This window comes from Benincasa hispida, chromosome 1, assembly GCF_027475165.1.
Source record: "Benincasa hispida cultivar pf3 chromosome 1, pf3_genome.v1.1, whole genome shotgun sequence".
NCBI lineage: Eukaryota > Viridiplantae > Streptophyta > Magnoliopsida > Cucurbitales > Cucurbitaceae > Benincasa > Benincasa hispida.
In genome coordinates, this window is record NC_143478.1 from 42,705,117 (window position 1) to 42,719,606 (window position 14,490).

At 37.1% G+C, this 14,490-nt stretch overlaps 1 pseudogene; it reads right to left on the reverse strand.

Annotated features, from left to right (window-relative positions):
• Nucleotides 1–7,002, reverse strand: part of LOC120077343 (chalcone synthase 3 pseudogene) — a 35,395-nt pseudogene extending 28,393 nt beyond the window's left edge.
• Between the last annotated feature and the right edge of the window lie 7,488 nt (nt 7,003–14,490).

Genomic DNA, 14,490 nt, shown 5'->3' on the forward strand with positions numbered 1-14,490 from the left:
GGTTTTTGCAAGCATTTTTTAGTATACAAGTAGAGAAGAGAAAGATTGTAATAGGCTAGAAAGCAATGAGAAACAACAACAGCTTTATAACGTACTACTCCCAGTATGGGAAAGTAATGATTAGTCTTATCCCCATATAGTGCATTTTGAACAAAAATCCAACTGGCACTCTTGGATATGCAAAAGGGTGAGCGGTCACTTACAACAAAAATACAAGGCAAACTAACTTAACTAATGCAATACATGACATGAAAACATGATAAAAGGGGGTTGGATTGGGCATGCGGCCATGGGCAATAGGCCTTGGACAAGCATGACTGTGACATTCTCCCCCACTTAATTGGTTGATGTCCCTGTCAACCAACCAAGCTCAAACTTAATGATCGCTGAAGCAACATTCTTCTAGTCCTCCGCACGTTCCCAATTGATTTCTTTGTTGGGGAGGTCCTTCCACTTCACCAAGAACTATGTCAATTCTCGTCTTGGTCTTCCAATATGGCGAGTACGTCTATCCAGAATTTGTGTGACTTCCTTCTCAACTGAATTCTTCATCTTGACAGGTGGGTGCATCAACATATTCCACTACTCGTCATTAGAATCGAGGTAATATGGCTTTAGAATACTCACGTGGATAACAGGATGGATCTTCATCCACGAGGGTAGCTGAATCCTATACGAGGTTTTCCTGACCTTCTCAATCACCTCCACTGGCCCTTCATATTTTCGTACTAGATGTTGGTCTCTCTGGCCTCGAAAATGGAATTTTTTTGCTCGCAACTTGATCAACACTTTGTCCCCGGCTTGGAACTCGAGGGGCCTATGCTTTTTATCAGCCCACTTCTTCATCCTTCTTGACACTTTTTCTAGACAGGCGTGTGCTATCTCAGAGGTTTGACTCTACTCCTTGGTGAAGTTATGCGCCTGAGGGCTTTTGCACACATTGGGATGGACCACCAGATGTGGCACGAGTGGCTGTCTACCGCATACTATCTCGAAAGACGTCTTTCCAATTGCGGATCTTTGCTGACTATTAAAGCTAAACTAAGCAACATCTAACAACTGGATCTAGTTCTTCTATCTAGCGTCGATAAAGTGACGCAGATATTATTTGAGCATGTTGTTAAAGCATTTAGCCTGGCCATCTGTTTGGGGATGGTAGCTAGAGGAAATGTTCAACGTAGATCCCAATATCTTGAACAATTATGTCCAAAAGGTCCTAGTGAATCTCCCGTCTTGATCATTAACGATGCTCGCGGGGACATCCCACAATTTCATGATGTGTTTGAAGAACAATTGGGCAGTTATAAAAGCTGTACACATCTTCGGCATTGGGATAAATGTGGCGTATTTTGAGAACCGATCGATGTTAATAACGATCGATTCAAACTTTCCAATGTTGGGCAAATGGGTGATGAAGTCGAGGGATACACTCTCCCATTGTCTAGAGGGCACAGGTAAGGGCTCTAACAGACCCACTAATTTTTCCCTTTCGACTTTATCTTGTTGGCAGACAAGAAAAGTCTTGGTAAATTGCATGACATCGTCTTGAAGGCTCAACCAATAGTAACCTTGTTTTAAGAGTGCATAAGTTCTCTGCCAATCGTTATATCCTGCCTATAGTGTGTAGTGACACTCTTTCATCAGAGATCTTCGTAGCTTTTCAGATTGAGGAATGTAGAGGCGGTTGCCCTTGGTGTATAGTAGGTCGTCTTCCTCCAAAAATTGGCGTGTCTTCCCCTCTTTGGCCAACTGGATAATGGCCTACACCGATGTGTCATTTGGAAAGTGTGCCTTAACAATTTCACGCACTGTTCCATTCAACGTACTTGCTTTTAGGTGTGCGAGCATGCACAGGGTCGTATGCTTACTCTTCTGGCTAATGGCATGGGCCTTTTGATTGCATTTCCCCAATCTATGCTCAGATCGAAAATCAAACTCTGCTAAACACTCCTGCCATCGTGCCTACTTTGACAATAACTTTGGCTGAATTAAAAAGTGGCAAATGGAGCTGTTGTCTGTCTTGACTACAAATTTGGTCCCTAAGAGATACTATCTCCAGGCCCTCAAGCAATGAACTATCGCCAACATCTCTTTCTCGGATGCAACATACCTCTGTTCTACATTATTCAATTTCCTAGTCACATATGGGATGGGGTGTCCGTCTTGAAGGAGAACACCACCCAACACAAAGTCAGGAGCATCAGTTTCAATGTTAAAAGGTTTCAACACATAAACAATTTTGAGGACCGGTCCTTCAATCATCACATTTTTCAAGCCCTCAAAGGCGGTTTAACATTCAGAAGTCCAACTCCAATGGTTATCTTTCTTCAAAATCTCGGTCAATGGTCCTACTCTTCTGGAGAATCCTTCTACGAACTGCCTATAGTAGATGGCTAATCCGAGGAAGGATCGTAATTTTGTCACAGATGTTGACACCTTCCAATCTCTGATAGCAGACACCTTACCCTCTTCCATGCCTATCCGATCACATTTAATCACATGGCCAAGCAAATTTATGTGCTCTTGAGCAAAGGAGAACTTCTCTCTCTTTACGTATAGCTGGTTTTTCCTTAGTTTTTTTAAGACTAGTTGGAGATGGTACTGGTGGTCTTCCATCGAGGCACTATAGACCACGATATCGTCTAAATGTACTATGAAAAATTTGTTAAGGTATTCGTGAAACACCTGATTCATCAGAGTACAGAAAGTTATTGGAGCATTGGTGAGGCCAAAGGGCATCACATGAAATTCAAAGGCTCCATACCTCGTAACACAGGTGGCCTTTGGTTCATCTCCTTCAGCAATTCGAACCTAATAGTACCCCGACTGTACGTTCAGTTTTGAGAAATATCTAGCGCCGTGAAGCCGATCAAATAAGTTCATAATGATGGGAAGGGGTACTTATTACGAACTGTGAGCTTGTTCAAAGCTCGATAGTCGATGCATAGCCGAAGGCTTCCACTCTTTTTATTTTGAAACATCATTGAGGCCCCATAGAGGACTTTTGTTGGTCTAATAAACCCTACATCCAATAGCTCGTCTAACTGCTTTTGAAGTTCGGCCAACTCTAGTGGGGCCATACGATCTGAATTCTTGGCGGGCGACTTCGCCCTTAGTAGCAGCTCGATTTCATGGTCGATCCCCATTCGAAGAGGCAAAGGCTTGGGCAAACTATCGAGCATGACATCACGATACTCTTCCAAGATATATAGGATGTCTCAAGGGACTTCCTCTTCTACAGTCTCGACTGATTCGATCGAAATGACCATGAACGTGGGTTCATCGTGGGCAAAGTCTCTTTTCAGTTGGAGAGCTGAGATCATTCTTACCCTGTTTGGTTGTTTGATACTGGCTTGAAACATGGTGGGTGTAGATCCAGCAATCACTAAGCACTCGGCAAGGCGCATCGGTATAACTTTGTGTTCGAGTAGGAATTCCATCCCCAACACTAAGTCAAAATCATCCATCTTAACAATTATGAAGTCAGCAAGGCCTTTCCAGTCCCCTAACTTCACTGGCGTTCTCTTCGCTAGCCCGTAATAGGCAAAGCCGTAGAGTTCACGACTTTCATCTTTCCAGCATCTCTTTCCCAGGTTAAGTTCAGACGATGGGCTTCTATTTCAATCATAAAGTTTTGAGTCGCCTCAGAGTCGATCATGGTGCTCTTAGCTGATCTCTAGTTGACCCAAGCATTCACATACTTGAGTCCTCTTTCCAACGGCTCCTTCGTCTCTCCCATCTTCTTTTGGAGCGCATATAAGAATTTCAATGCCTCCATTCTGGGGTTTTCACTCTCAACTCCCAGCTCAATTTTAGGTTCGCCTTTTTCAGCCTTGTCTTCTGAGCTTGAGCCAACGTGGCCTGGAAGCCATTAAAAGTAGTTCGATTTGGATACTCGCCCGCTGTATGTGGTCCTCTACATATGAAACAAGATAGTCGGTGATTGTAGTTGTTATACTGTTGTGGTAGCCCTCACCAATTGTTCCCTGATCTCGATTGGGAGAACTTATGGTCTCCCCTAGTGTTCTTGTCTCGTACCCTAGCTCTAGGAGGGCTAGAACGACTGTTTCTATTCCCACCATTTGAGGAAGTCGGTTGTTTCCTCGCGCCTTGAGAGTCTATGCTAAGGTCATATAATCCTTTCGATGCCACATAGGCATAGAGGAAATCTCTTACTCTCTGTTCATATAGTACATACAGTTTCGACTTTGCCCATGGTTTCAGCCCTTCGACAAAACAACAGACTTTTTCTTTCTCGGACATGTCATGTATGTCTAACATGAGTCTCGAAAATTACTTCACATAATCCCTGATGTTGCCCGTTTGTTTCAACTCTCGGAGTTTTCGTCGGGCCACAATCTCGACATTCTCAGGAAAGAACTACGAACGAAGTTCTTGTTTCAACTTATCCCAGGTATCTATTGTACAACACCTTTCTTGTATATCCACAAATCGTGATCTCCACCACAGCTTTGCATCCTCAGCTAGATACATGGTCGGTAGTGTGACTTTCGACTCCACTGTCACGATGTTTGTCACCTTAAAGTACTGCTCAAGGTCGAAGATAAAGTTCTCTAAAGCCTTCGCTTCCCGCACCCCACAGAAGGGTTTTGGTTTCAAGATTTTTATCCTGCTCACTTGCATTGCTCTCTCAGATGGGGCTTGGTTTCCTACAACTCAGATCATGAGGTTCACCCTCGCACTCACATCCGCAATCTTGGCTCTAAGATGTCAAGGGCCGATCAAAAATCTTATGACAGATCAGTTACCATCTGAATTTTTACTTTCTGAGAGCCATCCAACTCTTTCACACGCTCCTCTATGTGGGCAACAGAGCCCGTTGAGCTATCCCCACGTTCAAAATTGTAAGATCGTGCAGCTTATGTCTCTAGGGTCTCCACCCTTATCATCAATTCTCTGATGGGTAACCCGTCTATGCAGTCAACTACTGCATCAATTCTGTCGGCTTTCTCGGCAACTTCTTGCATGCAAGTTTCTAAGAAATGAATACTATCAGGGACTTCCTTCAAGTAGAGCATTTTCTCTTCCATCTCTACCAGTCTATCCACATGGGATTTGTTCAAGTTCTTTGTCGCCGACATGTTTACTGATTTTTCCCTCTATGAGTCGACTTGGCTCTGATACTAACTGTCACAATCGCACTTTTGGAAGCTTTTCTTAGCGATTGTGCGGTACTTGTTTCCGCTCACGAATATGTCAGCCAATCCAAATACGGAACGTCGATGGCACATCGGGTGCCTCTCGCAATCTCCACCCCCATTTTAGGGAAAACGGGTTTGGAGAAAAAAGTTTTTGCAAGCGTTTTTTAGTATATGAGTAGAGAAGAGAAAGATTGTAGTAGGCTAGAAAGCAATGAGCAACAGCAATGGCCTTATAACGTACTCTCCTGGTATGGGGAAGTGATGATTAGTCTTAACCCCATATAGTGCATTCTAAAAAAAAGCCAACTGGCACCCTCGCATATGCAAAAGGGCGAGCGGTTACTTACAACCAAATCATAAGGAAGGCAAACTAACTTAACTAATGCAATACATAACATGAAAACACGATAAAAATGGGTCAGATCGGGCATACGGCCATGGGCAACAGGTTTTGGACAAGCATGACCGTGACACGCTGCGCACATTTTTGGATTCTCTCGAAGAATCTCCTCAGTCAAATACATGCATCATTTTCTAATCATCGACTTTTCACATTCCAACGTCATCATCAACATCTATATATTAATAAGTTTTTTAAAAAAATTAATTTATACATTTAGTATTGTGTCCCTAACATATGTATTATTGGGGACAAATTATAAATTTGGCTAAAATTTTAATTTTTAAAATTAGAAATAAAATTATAATTTTTCTTCTAATCTTCGAGACCAACTTTGTAATTTAACGTATTAATAGATCATATATAGACAAAAAGTGCATAATTAAACTAACATATTAATATGTTGAGAATCAAAAAATATGTGATCAAATCTCCATACCCCTATGTACTAAAAAAAATAAAAAAGAAAAAAAAACTTATTGTGTCTAATACAATTGTACAAATTAAAGAAAAAAAGTTAATTCAAAGCCTAAACTTTGATTCTGTATAGTCTAAAAAAAAAAAAATTAAAATCTTAAGGATCAAATAGACACAAACTAAAAAGATATATACATACATACATAAACTGAAAAGATAGATATACATACATAAATACGTACGTACGTACATACACACAGTAATTTTACCAAGTTCAAAATCTCAGTTAAACTAATGAATTTATTCAAAACTATGAAAATAGCCATTTTAGCTATAAACTTCTAAATTTATTATAGGGTTGTTTTTAAATATAGAAAAATAAATCAAAATATTTACAAGATATAGAAAAATTTTAGAACTATCAATGATAGACGCTTATAGACATTGATAGACTTCTATTAGTATCATTCAATATCACTGATAGAAGTCTATCAGTGTCTATCATTGATAGTTCTAAAATTTTGCTATATTTTTTAAATATTGTCAACAGTTTTAACAATTGAACTAATTTCCCTTTATTATATTTAATGTTCAACTTCTAAAATAATGTTTAACCTCTAAACTTTAAAAAATAGTTATTTTAAATCTCTTATTTTATTTTTCATAAAGTAAGAGTAAAGAATGTACTAAAAACTAACACGTCATTCTAATTCAAAATAACCATAACTAAAATGACAGAAGACAATCCCTTCCTTCTATAATGCCAAAAAAAGGAAAAGAAACATGATCATAGCTTCTAGTGATATTTAAAAAAAAAAAAGTTTAGAGATTAAAATTACATTTTAAAAAACAAATAAGATACATTCGGGTGAATTTCTCCTTGGAGCAAGTCATATGTTCGGAATTAGTAATACGAAAGTAGTAGTCAGGATAGTCCGACTGTACAACGATGTGCAGCGGCGTGGCGGTGCCGATCACCAACACTGTGGCAAGGCCATCGAATCTTTGAACCTTACAGATTTAAGCCACGACGGAGGCAATTTGAAATTGAAAGAATTTTTATTTTATTAATTAATGATGCAAAAAGAAAAGATAAAACAACTGGGGAAGGGAAAGGGAAAAGGTGAGGAGCATTTAGAGTCCATAATGAAGTTACATTTAAAATGATGGAGAGTGGGTTGCATATGTGTTTCCACCTCGGACTAGGGTTTACTTTTTCCTAAAGGCAAGACCATATTTTCCCACGTTATTCTCTCCTTCGTATCTTATCATTTTCCATAACTTTAATTCCTCATATACGGATAGAGACCAGGTCCCTCCAACTACATAATGATATGTTATTGTCTTTGCTTTTGGTTTCACCCAAAATACTCATTTGAATAGTGATAGTTATCCTCTCTCATAAATCCATGATTATCCTATTATTTAACTAATATGGGATTTTGGTCGCATTCCCAACACATACCCTTATATCTAATGTATATGTATATATATTATTATATTTATTTTACATTTTGAAGTTTAACGTCAAATCATTATTTATGTATGAAAATTTATTTTAATACATCCTTATTTTATATATTCAAATTATTAGAAAATAATATGAAATAGGCTGTTTTTTGTTCTTTTATTTTTGTGTACGAATTTTCTTTAAATGATAAACATGAAATTATATCAATTAGTAAAACAATTTAAAACGCATTAAGTTGAAGACTTGTACAACATAATACTTAAAAATAAATCTTTAACGTCACTTTTTATGGATAAATGAATAAAAGGAGCCTTGGAAATGCACTAAGTTTCACCTTATATAACGATAACATAACATAAAAAGTTTTCATCTTATATTATTGCAATTGTCCTTTTTTTCCTTTCATTTTATAACCAACCACAAACACCTACTTTTATTTACAGCCAACTACTAAACCAAACAACTAAAGCTCCATCTCCATCAATAAACACCTTCATCAATGGGTCACCATTTATAATTTACCACGAGCAATGCATGTGTGTATTCAAAATATTAAATTCTTTTCTGAAATATTATTCAATAAAGTTATTTTCCAAAATCACTTATGATTGATTTTATAAATTTATGTACCAAAAACATTATATTTTCCTACAATATGATTTTCTTTTGTTGAATGTTTTTTTTATTATATTTGTTCTAATTTTTTTTTTTTTTTTTGTACTCATATTCGTTGGATGGTTATTTAACATGTTTGTCATTGTCACCATTTGTGTAGTGATGCAATCGTCATCCACCATATATATGTTTAATGTCATCATAATTTGATTCTTCTTTATTGATTAGGATGATTATTTGGTCTAAAATGATGGTGTTAAACTTGGTACATTATTTGACGGTAAGAAAATTGTTATTCTTTTCTTGAGATTGTGAGGAGTATATGTTAAAAATAAATGACAGCAGTGTTATAGTATCTGTAAGAAAAAAAAGTGTGCATAGTGCATTCTAAATCTGTCATTAATTAGTAAGAAATCAAGAATAAAATAATTAAATCAAATCTTAAAATTTAAAATTTAAAAGTGGATATAAGCTTCAAAATTTAAAAGTGGATCAAATCTTATACCTCGTCTTGCAGGTGAGCTAGCAAGCAGGTTATCAACATCCTCAACACTTCCTACACTTATGACATCAACTGGATCGTCAACAGGCGTCTCTGGGTTCTTGACATAGTTCACAGCAGAAATGGCAATAACATTATGCATATTGGGCACTGGTTTCGAAGGAAGCTTCCCATACTGGGTGTCCAACCTACTGACTGCGCCGACCAGTTGAGAGATCTGAGAAGTTATACTACTCATATGAGAAACAATAGTCTTTTGGAACCTCTTCTAGTTTTTCTGAATTTGCATGGTAGACTCTGTCAGGCTTTTCACCATATCCTCCAAAGGCATACTCGAACTGCTCTATCCCTAATGTCCTTGGTTGCCCCATTGATTGTTGTACATCCCACCACCTTACTGATTTCTAGCATAATTTACCTCAGCAACAGGCTCCTAAGATTGCGACCTTGCAAAGCAAACCTGTTTCACAACAGTAGAAAGTTCAACAATTTTAGCTCTAAAGTCATTTACCTCTTGTGGAGATGTGGTCGATTAAGAGACACGATCTCCGGTCCCGAACTGCTTGTTATTCTCAACCATTGGGGAAATAAATTCCATGACTTGAGAGAGAGTTTTGTTCACAAGTCCTCCACCTGCAGCTGCATCGATGTTACTTTTCTCCGGCTACAGTAAACCCTCATAAAAGAAGTGAATCAGAAGGTGATCTAGGATCTGATGATTGAGGAAGCCAGTGCAGAGGCGCTTAAACCTCTCTTGATACTCGTATGAAAAATCTTCATGTCCCTATAAGGTGATGTAAATCTTTTTTTCTTATTCTAGAGGCTATCAGTATGGTCTCCTACCCAATCAACATTAAGGTATCCAAGGAAGAATCAAGGATGACTGAAAGGAGAACTAAAGACCATGCCCTAGTGTGCCTTTAATATAATGTAGAATACGAAGCACAACAGGTAAATGAATAATGCGATGAGCTGGCTTAAATTGACTGACAACATGAACCGCATAGGTAATGTCTGTCCGTGTCATGGTTAGGTAGATAAGATAGCCAACAAGTTTTCGATACAAGGTTGAATTCACAAGAGGAACACCATCAAAATAAGAAAGACGAACATTTGAATCCAATGGTGTTGGTGAAGTGACAAAGTCAGTGGTGACAGAATGAGCTAAAAAATCAGAATCATATTTTGCTTGAGATAAGTAATATCCATTAGGGAAAGATGTGACCTAAAGGCCAACAAAATAACTAAGTTGTCCCAAATCTTTCATCTCAAAGTGTTCTCTTACGTAGCATTGTAGATCGGATATGGTTTGAGGATCATTGCCAGTAATAATAATATTATCCACATATAAAAGAAGAAGAATAATGCCATAAAGAGTCTTACGAGTAAAGAGTGTTGAGTCATGAGACTAGAGGTAAACTCAAGTTTGGTGACAGTGGAACTGAAAGATTCAAACCAAGCGCGTGGGGCTTGTTTTAGTCCATATAATGCACTATGGTCGAAGCGGATTTCGTCGCCCAAATCTGGACCAAATAATTTATTCCTATCCACCACAACAAAATTCTAGTGATAGTAGCAAGACTTGGTCAAACACAGAGAGCGCTCAAATTCTTAAATAAAGTGTTTTTAGTCCAATGGTAACTAAATGGGGGGTTTTGTGTAAGTCGTTTGGTTGTAAAAGAAGTTAAATTGCATAAAATGAAATAAAATGCAAAAATTTAGTTTGAGAAAACCTAGCTTGGGTTTTGACAGATTCACGTATTTAATATATTCGATCACAAGATTCTCATTACTAGAGATATGCAATTAATTTTACCTAATCGAGTTAATTGGAAGAACGAGGTAATTCAACCTAATGAACTAATTAGACAAATTTAAATCGATGAACAACATGAAAAATTCAAATTGACCTAATTTTATTAAGGTCTAGGGCAAAGCTATGTTGAACATTCAAAAAGGAACCGCCTTAATTAAACACTTGTTGATTTGATCCTAGGTTGGTTAGAACAATGCTCACCTAGATGATTTGCAAGCTACCCTAACCTATTGCTTCCAATTGATTAACAAAAAATTAAATATCACACATCAATTATTAATCGAAAGTAATAATCATAAAATTCCCAAGCATCATATCTTATAATCATAAACATTAAAAAAAGAATCGAATTCAAAATTACAAAGAAACATTAGTTCGAAACATCATAAACAATCAAATAGGTGAAAAATCTAAAAGACTCAAGCTAGATCGAGTATCTTAACCCATAATAGTCATGGAAAACGCCAAGGTAATGTTTTGATACATTCTCAAACTGAAACAGAAGAAAAGTGGATAGAAATTGAAGTAGGAGATAGCTAGAATTGTCAGAAATTGAGACTCTTGACCTAGGCGGCATAAACAACATTTTATAGTTTTAGCGCCAGCGTTGCAACACTCAAGTCGCAAATAAAACCTCAAGCATAAAGCAAGCACAGGGCAAACATCGTGACGCTGCCCTGCATCCGTGTGTTCTGCCTTTTAGCGTAGCAATATGGTCTCGACGCAGCGACATAGGGGCATTTTAGTCATTTTTTCTCCTTTGAAGCCAATGCTCAACTTACCTCCAATTTGCTTCAAATTAATCCCATTTAACTCCAAATGCTTGATTCTACCTCCTGAGTGCTCAATACCTACAAAATAGCAAAATAAACTCATAAAATCCTAGGACAATCCTGAATTAATTGAATCCAGAACATTTTCAGTGCTATATCACGGTAAAGAAGACATACTTTTTGAGGTGGAGGAGAGGTACCAAGTGGGGGCTTCACATACCTCTTTAGGTAGAGTGTGATTGGGACAACATTTTTAACATCCATTTTAAAAGGAGACCATTGTTTAGCAGATACTATGATCAAAAGACTCCGAATAGATGTCGTTCGGGCAACGGGAGCAAAAGATTCCTCAAATCAACCCGATACTCTTAAGAATACCCTTTAGCCACTAGACCGGGCCTTATAACGTTCAATGGAACCATTAGTGTGTGTTTTCATTTTATAGATCGACTTATATTTGAATGGTTTCTTGTCAAGAGGTAACTCAACATAATCCCAAGTATAAGGTTTTTCTAAAGCCTAAAGTTCCTCATTTATTGCTTCCTACCAGAGAGGGTTAGTACAAGCCTTATGATAAGATGAAGGTTCGACTAAAGACATGAAAATGGAAAAAAAGTGAGTCTTTGAGATGGTGAGGAGCTTCTCTTACCCAGATGGATTGGTAAAGGGGTATAGGTTCAGGTTTCGCATCGAGAGTACACAGTAAATTTGAGAGTGCAATGGTGGAAGAAGATTGAATAAACTCTAAGATAGGCAGATATGGAACGCTCGGGATCGGGCAAAGAAGCACAAATAGGAAATAAATTGGTGGAGGGATCAGTAAAGAATGGAGTAGGGGATAGCTAAGAAGCATGAAATGGAGAAAGACTATAAAACATACGATGTTCCCAAAAAGTGACATGACGAAAAGTATGTAACCATTAGAAACCCTTTATGTCCAATTCCATAACCAAGAAAAGAACATAGACAAGCACATAGTTCAAGTTTGGTATGTTCATGAGGATGTTGTAGAACAAAACATGCACATCGAAAAATTTAAGATGAGAGTAAGAGGAAGAAGTACCTTGCAGTCGTTCAAAGGGAGATAAGTTGTGAATAGCAGAGAAAGGAAGACGATAGGGTAGCCTCACCCTAAAACTTCTTGGGGCATGATGTAGAGAGAAGTTGAGCACAAACAGAATCGAGGATATGGCATGTTTTCGTTCGACTCATCCATTTAGTTGAAAGACGTAAAGATATGAGCATTGGACAAGAGTGCCCTGTTGTGCGAGAACATAGAGGAGGTGAGAGTTCTTATGCTCCATTGCATTATCTATACAAAGGATTTTGATGGTTCGAGAAAACTAAATATGAACTATTTTAGAAAACTCAATGTAGATTCGGGGTAAAGAAGAACAACTCCTATGAACATCTATCCAAGTAAAACGAGAGTAGCCATTAATAAATAACAAAAAAATATAGATAACAATTTACTATAGGAGCAGGAGCAAGAGCAGGACCCCAAGCATCATAATGAATCAGACCAAATGGTCTATCATATAATGAAGCTGAAGCGGAAAGATAAAGCATGTAGCTTTGTAAGTTTGCAAAGTAAACAGTCAAATTAACTAAATTTCGAAACATTATTCGAAATACCAACATAACTTAAATTATAAAGCTTACTAGAAAATTAAACAAATAAAATTTATACTTCACCGAACTAGTACTTATACTACTAGGTAGCACAAATGGCAAGTACAGAGTAGAACAACACAACGACCAAGAATTAAATCTCTCCTAAGTTAATTTGACTATGAAAGCAATAAAAACAAGGGACATTTATTGTTTGGATAGAATAAAATAACATTCATGAAATTAACATGCAAAGGGTAAATGTGATCAACGACTGCAGTCTATCTAATTTCTAGAATAAGAGGGAGATTCTATGCAATTTCTATCATGGAGTTCATTCATTAAACAAACATTCCATTATATGCATGCACAACTACTAAATCAATTCGATTTAACTAGTGCCTAAAAAGGCTGACAACTAATCAAAACCAAATCAATTAAGCTATATGCTTTTAATTCTATTGGGTTCCATAGCGTCCATATAGAAATAAAATTCATATGCATGAATATTGAGAATTCAATTATGTTGACTAATTCATTGGACAACCTTATTCAATTAATCAAATTGTTCTTTGAACCTAGGTTGAACATGCATTACTAAGATTCTAGTCAACCTATAAATCAAAGCATTCACATTCAATCCTATGCTACCGGGGTAAATTCAAGCATAGACGAACACAAGGAAACGGACAAGCTCAAAATTAACTAGCAAAGATATTCAATTATGATAGGGTCGTCAATCCAACATATAAACGCAAATCTAAATTAAATCAAGATTCAAGGAAAGCATAGAATTGAGGAATATCAAATCTAATTATAGAAATCTCAAGAAATTGAACATGGAACCTCTTACTCAAAGAAATTGGATAGGAATTACCTCATAAATTCATAGAAATGTTCAAGAAGAAGATCCGATCCATCGATTACAACACAAAAGAAAATAAAACTCTAATCTATTGATGTTGAAAAGATAAAGGAAAATGAAGAAAACTAAGCATCTTCTCGGCTTCCATCAAAATCTGCATTCAAAATTAACCCTAAAAGGAAGAAGATATATATAGAAATAGGTGCAGTGTTGCAACACTGAAGATAGAATTGCAATGCTCCTGAATAATCCAGGTCTCGAGCGTCGAGGTGGCGTTGCAAAGCTGTTATGACGTTGCATTTGGCGTGCACTGATTTTGAGCTTCCGTTAATCTTCGCTGCATTGCGACGCTAAGGATAACAAAGATGCCCTGTATCTATGCTTATTGCCTTCTAACATCATACTGTAGCATCGCGAGAGGGTTATGGCGTTGTATGTTAAGGGCAAAACCGTATTTTCTGTGAATCTTTTCAAATTGATGCGTCCAAACTCCAATTTTGCTCTTTTTTGGCTCGTTTTTCATCTAAATGATTTACTTGACCTTTGGGATAAAATTACCTAAAAAATAGGATAATTAATATTAAAGATCCATGTACAAATCAAAATTAAGCTAGGAAATAGAGCTCTTTTTAGAGTTATCGAACACCCCTAACTTAATTCTTGCTCGTCCCAAGCAAGGTTGAAGCAAACATTCAACCAAAAATAATCATTCGTTCAAAAACATGCTTGCTCAAGTTACAAAGGTTGTTTCTCTAGTCTTAACAGTCGATTAGGATCAAAATTACAATCAAGAATGAGATTCAATTACAATAAATCAATGAAGTACATTTTTAAAATTGTTTCTAAATCTTTTCATGA